Below are 6,573 nucleotides of genomic sequence, written 5' to 3' on the forward strand. Positions count from 1 at the left end.
ATTCTTTGTCTTTTTAAAAAGAGACAGGCAATCCTTTTGCAAGGAGACATTTAAGGAAGAAAAAGAAAATCATCACTACCAGGAAATATCCTGCCTAATTCAAAACAAAATGACGCTGCCCCTGAGAGTCACAATAGTACCTTGCTATGTGTGGTCCTCCTGTGGAAAGCCCTGAGCCCCCTGGACAGCCCAGTTCCCTCTTCGGAGCCACCCCCCAGTGCTGCTCCTCTCAAGCCATCAGCCTGTTCCGGGGTGGCCTTCCCAAGCAGCTCTCCCCATCCTCAGTCTCTACCAGCACCATCCAACAGAAATGGAATGCCAGCCACCAGAGTAATTTTAAATTTATTAATCACAATAAAAAAATGGGATTAAATTTAGTAATATATTTATGCTAACACATCTAAAATACAATTTCAACATGTAATCAACATAAGAATTATTAGTGAGATATCATGCGTTCTTTTTCATCTGTGGGTATCCCTCATGCAAGTAGATGGCAGCAAGCCAGGAAGGCTAGGGCTGCCAGAAGAGAGCAGCCTCACCGCCCACGAAGGCCCACCTCATGCCCAGCCAACAGGTCTGCAATGCCTGTGTTACAAGGAGCTACACAGCATAATGTTACCCAGCTTCAGTGAGTCCTCTGTAACTACACTCACACGACACCACCTGCAGTGCTGTGGGCCCAGGGCACAGGCCTAGAAGAGGCCCCTCCATGCAGGAGGACTTGGGTCAAGTCACAGTGGAGATGGGCTCCAGGGGCTGGCCCTGTGTCGACTCTCTGAGCCCTCCTGCCCCCATCCAACCTGAACGTGCAGAGCCACTGGCCCCTGAAGGCCTCGGGGCTACAGGAGGAAATGACCCTGTTGCAGGCCTCATAAGAGGGACTGGGGGGGTCACAGGTCTGAAAGGACATGGGAAGGAGGAACAGGAGGGCAAAGATGGTGGTATGAAGGCTCCAAAGGGGTGACGGTCTGAGGACTACCTTCACCTGTCCTAAAACACACTTGTTTGCCTCACCTGCTGGCCCTGGACTGTCTGTGCAGATGCTCAGAGGGACCCTACCCAGGCACGGCCGGAGGGTCTCACAGCACTGCTGATGTGCCACTGGCACCCACCCGGCACAGCCAGGAAGGGAGCAGGACCCCAAAAATGAGGAGAGACCCAACGGTCCCCCAGGGCTCAGAGCATTTAGCTTGAGCTGCTCCCCCCAACCCCCTCCGCCCCAGCTCTGCCGATGGAAAGGGCTTCAGTGGCACAAGAGTGAACCTAGCCCCTTAAGAAGACTTTCTCCTGCTGGTGGAGGCTGCCAGACTGCAGAGGAGGCCTGCTCAGGGACCTGCCACAAGACCCCGTGGGGGCAGAAACCCACTCCCCACCCCGCATCAGAACCGCCTGGGGAGCGATTAGAAAACACGGGGCCCTACACCCCGCATGCTGATTTATGGCGGGTGGGGCCGGATGACTCTATTATGGGCAGGATTGAGACTCACTGCTCTAGAACCTTCCCACAAATCCCAGTGCAGTGAGGAGTCCATGGACGTCCCCTCGTGGCCGACAGGCCCAGGGAAAGGCTGGGCCACGCTAAGACGTCATCGGACTCTGCAAAACCGAGCTGGTGAAAACCTCACCCACACCTACCCCTGTAGGCCGCCCTGGAGTGAATTCTGCAAAGGTGAGGCTCCCGGTGCTGGCCTGCCGCGAGCCCCGGGTTCTTTCGCGTGTTCGGCGGTCGCACGCTTGCCCCGCGGAGGCGGCGCCCGAGTGGGTGCGGCGGTGCTTGCAGAGGTTGGCCGGCTGGCTGAAGGCACGACCGCGCACCGGGCAGGGGTACGGCTTCTCCCCGCCGTCCGTCGGCACTTGCTGCAGGAGGTCGGAGCTGCGGCTGAAACGCTGGCCGCCCTGGCCGCACCTGCAGGGGCGCGCGCCGCGGTGCCCCCCGAGGCCGGGGGAGCTCCCAGCAGTCTGCGCAGCCGAGAGGTTTCTCGCCAGTGTAGGAGGCGCTGGTGGCGGGGCCGGGGCGGGGGGGGGCGGGGGAGCTCCAGTTGGAGCCCCTCCCGCACTGGCCTCACTCGTAGGGCCGCTCCCCGCCGGGCGCGTTCCAGTGCTGCGGGAGGTTGGCCCGCTGGCCGAAGGTCCGGCCGCAGTCGGGACACACGTGGGGCCTTTCCGCGGTGTGCGTGACCGGGTGCTGGAGCAGGATTCCCCGCTGGCTGAAGGCCTTGCGGCACTCGGCCCGGGTGCGGCTTCCCGGCCGTGTGGGTGTGCTGGTGGCGCCCGAGCCGCGCGTTCAGGGTGAAGGCCTTCCCACAGGCGCCGCAGCCCAGGGTCCCATCCCCGGTGTGGGCGCTCTGGTGCTGCCGGAGGTTGGTCCGCTGGCTGAAGCCCTTGCAGCACATGGAGGACCAGTAGGGCCTCTCCCCGGTGTGTGTCCGCTGGTGGCGGGTCAGCTGGGAGCTCTGGCCCAAGGCCTTTCCACAGGCGTCACACGCGAAAAACCGCTTCCTCAAGTCTGTGCGGCAGTGCTGAGCCGGCCCGGAGCTCTGCCTGAAGGCTCGGCCGCACTCCTCAGACCGAAAACGCTTCTGCGCCTTGTGGGGCTCGGGGGGGGGGGGGGGGGCGGGGATGGTCCTGAAGCCCAAGCCGCACGCGCTCTGGCTCTCCGTGGTGTGGCTGCCCTAGCCGCACAGCCTCTACCCAATGCACCACGCCCTTGGCCCCTTCCTCCCGCTGTTCCTTCCCTGCAGATCATGGCTACCAGGGCCTCGCTGCTCTCCCAACATAGGAACTAGCCCATGGCAGCACTCTGACCTTGGCCTGGGCTCCGGGTCTTCACAGCCTGGGCCCTCAGGACCTTCCCTGCATCTGCTGGTGCTTCTTCACCCCCACACCACTAGTTCTCAATACCTAAAACAGAACATCTAAGAGCGAGATAGAAAGTGCACATGGTTCCCTGCTGGGGGAAAGGGTTTAGCCATCACCTGTAAGATCTGATACATCCAGCAAGTTCTCAACCTGGAGAAACTCTGAGAAGGAAGGAATGAAGCCAGGGAAGAACGTGCCTCTCAAGCACAGGAAGCTCAGCCTGGTGGGGGTCCCACTGTGGGGAGGCCTGCCATGATTGTCTGGAGAGATGGGGAGGCTTCTGTGGGTTCCTTCTGCTTCCCTGCACCCCTCTCCCTGCCCAAGGGAGAAGGGTCTTTGGGGAGATAGAATGGGGGCATGGAGGTCAGCCAGGGAGAAGCACACTCTGGACTCTGCCACTTGCTAGCTGTGTCTCTGACCAGCCTCTGGAACTGGGGGAGCTGAGCTGCTTTGAGGGAAGACTGTCAGGAGGCAGGGGCTGGGGAGAAGTTGGCTGAGGGCAGAGACACTCACATCCCAGAGATACTGCAGGTATGGGCCTTGTCCCCCTGACCTCACCCACCTAGAACACAGCACCTGCACCCCACCTCCAGGAAGCACACAACTCATTCTTCCCTCTACCTACACCCCTGAGGTCAGAGCCAAACTCAAAGCTTTGGAGCCAAGTTTGCTCCAAAATAGAGTCCACTCCAACAGCTGATGGGGAACATCATCAAAAAGATGTGATCACCAATTGACCTGTGAGCTGCACCTGGGCACTCAGAAGGCTCTTCACCTGCTACCCGGTCCTTGGAATGTGGGTTCCACTTGCCTTTCCTGCTCCCAGAGGCTGCTCCAAGGACATAGCTTTGAGATGATGTGGTGTTGAGAACACCTGCACGGTATATGTGACTGAGTCCAGTTAGGACCTCTTTTTATAGATTTTTATTTTTATTTATTTATCATCTATCTATCTATCATCTATTTATCTAACTATTTATTTATTTTTGAGGGTGTGGACCCTGAGATCATGACCTGAGCTGAAACCAAGAGTTGTATGCTTAACTGACTGAGTCACGCAGGTGCCCCTAGTTAGGGCCTCTTTGTAAACTTTTAGGATTGGGTGGGTGGGTGCAGGGACCCATTCATGTTGCTGCAACCCAAGACAAGTTTTGTATGTAAGTTCCCTTTGCTTATTAAAACTGCCCCTACAATCACCGTCTTTGGGGTGATCCGTGGTGGACGTTTTAAGAGGGCAGCTGTCCTGCAGCCTGCAAGCCCCGGACCACCTCCTGTGGAAGCCTGAGCCGGCTGTGTAGCTTTCTCCCTTTGTCTCATAACCATGTCCACCAACGAGAATGCTAATTCACCAGCTGCCCACCTTAAGAGATTCAAGAACAAGGGGAAAGACAGCACAGAAATGAGGCGGCGCCGAATAGAAGTTGATGTGGAGCTGAGGAACGCTAAGAAGGTTGACCAGATGCTGAAAAGGAGAAACGTAGGTTCGTTTCCTGATGGTGCTATCTCTCCACTACAGGAAAACCGCGACAATCAGGGCACTGTAAATTGGTCTGTTGATGACATTGTCAAAGGCATAAATAGCAACAATTTGGAAAGCCAGCTCCAGGCTACTCAAGCTGCTAGGAAACTGCTTTCTAGGGTAAAACAACCCCCCATAGACAATAATCCGGGCTGGTTTGATTCCAAAATTTGTGTCCTTCTTGGGCAGAACTGACTGTAGTCCCATTCAGTTTGAATATGCTTGGGCTCTCACTAACATTGCTTCCGGGACATCAGAATAGACCAAGGCTGTGGTAGATGGAAGTGCTATCCCAGCATTCATTTCTCTGTTGGCATCTTCCCATGCCCACATCAGTGAACAAGCTGTAGGGGCTCTAGGAAACATTGCAGGTCATGGTTCAGTTTTTCGAGACTTGGTTATCAAGTATGGTGCAGCTGACCCACTATCGGCTCTCCTTGCAGTTCCTGATATGTCATCTTTAGCATGTGGTTACTTATGTAACCTTACTTGGACACTTTCAAACCTTTGTCGCAACAAGAATCCTGCACCCCCATTAGATGCTGTTGAGCAGATTCTTCCTACCTTAGTTCATCTCCTGCATCATGATGATCCAGAAGTATTGGCAGATACCTGCTGGGCCATTTCCTACCTTACTGATGGTCCAAATGAACAGATTGAAATGGTTGTGAAAACAGGAATTATGCCCCAGCTTGTGAAGCTTCTAGGAGCTACTGAATTGCCCATTGTGACTCCTGCACTAAGAGCCATAGGAAATATCGTTACTGGGACAGATGAACAGACTCAGGTTGTAATAGATGCAGGAGCACTTGCTGTTTTTCCCAGCCTCCTAACGAACCCCAAAACTAATATTCAGAAGGAAGCTACGTGGACAATGTCAAACATCACGGCCGGTCCCCAGGACCAAACACAGCAAGTTGTGAATCGTGGATCAGTCCCGTTCCTCACTGGTGTTCTCTCTAAGGCAGACTTTAAGACACAAAAGGAAGCTGTCTGGGCCGTGACCAACTATACACATGGTGGGACAGTTGAACAGATTGTATACCTCGTTCATTGTGGCATAATAGAACCATTGATGAACCTCTTAACTGCAAAAGACACCAAAATTATTTTGGTTATTCTGGATGCCATTGCAAACATCTTTCAGGCTGCTGAGAAACTAGGTGAAACTGAGAAACTTAGTATAATGATTGAAGAATGTGAAGGTTTGGACAAAATTGAAGCTCTACAAAACCATGAAAATGAGTCTGTGTACAAAGCTTCATTAAACTTGATTGGGCAGTATTTCTCTGTAGAGGAAGAGGAAGATCAGAATGTTATGCCAGAAACTACCTCTGAAGGCTATACGTTCCAAGTTCAGGAAGGCACTCCTGGGACTTTTAACTTTTAGATCGTACAGCTGAGGCAGGAAGTTGTTTGTTGTGTACTCTGTTTGGTAGAAGTCTGTCTTACTGTTTCTCTACTAGGAACTATTTTTAAATGTGTTTTGTTATTGTAGCACTTTTTACAACGAAACTCTACTTGACCAGCTCCAAACTGTACAACCTGTATGAAGCTCCTCCTCTCAGTGGGTTTCTTATTTCTATGTAGAATCTCCTCTCTTGCAGTGTCCTGTAAATAAAGATTAAATTCCACTCTTTTCTTTAAAAAAAAAAAACTGCCCCTACCCATCTGGAGTGGCCTTGCCTGTTTCTTTGGTCTCTCCCTGTCCTCTGCACACAGGGTTGGTTTCAGATTACACTGGAGAAGATCCTGAGAGGGTTGGGAACCGACAACAGCAAGAGGGCCTCCAAGCGCTGTGCCCCCCATCTGCCTGACTGGATATGTTCCAGGGAGACGGCTCAGGCAGCAGCCCCTAGGATGTTGCAGCTAGGGTGACACTAGGTTCTCTATTGCAAGGTTGGGTTATATATTCACAGACCTTGTGAATGGGACAAGCTGATGAAGAGGCTCAGCTTTGGTGAAGGCAAATGAACCTGGAAGGTAGGTGGGAAGCCTTGGACTTGCATCTAGTTCGGGTGGACAGCTCCTGCACTCTCCACTGTTCTCATCTCCTCCCCTCCTCCAGGACTTGTGACTTCTTGCTCTGACCTCCACTGACAGTAGCAGACCTTCGTCAGGTTTCTCTTCCCCAGTCAAAGCTACGCTGGCCATGATATGTCTTGAGGTCTGAGCTACTGGCTGAGGGTCTC

General features: G+C 53.7%; 1 pseudogene; it reads left to right on the forward strand.

Moving 5' to 3' along the window:
* Positions 1-4,140: 4,140 nt before the first annotated feature.
* On the forward strand, positions 4,141-5,771 carry LOC114201101 (importin subunit alpha-1 pseudogene; annotated as a pseudogene).
* The last annotated feature ends 802 nt before the right edge of the window (positions 5,772-6,573 follow it).

The sequence above is a fragment of the Eumetopias jubatus genome, unplaced genomic scaffold (genome assembly GCF_037043125.1).
Source record: "Eumetopias jubatus isolate StellerSeaLion01/CBP00866 unplaced genomic scaffold, mEumJub1_p1.0 scaffold_4, whole genome shotgun sequence".
Taxonomy (NCBI): Eukaryota; Metazoa; Chordata; class Mammalia; order Carnivora; family Otariidae; genus Eumetopias; species Eumetopias jubatus.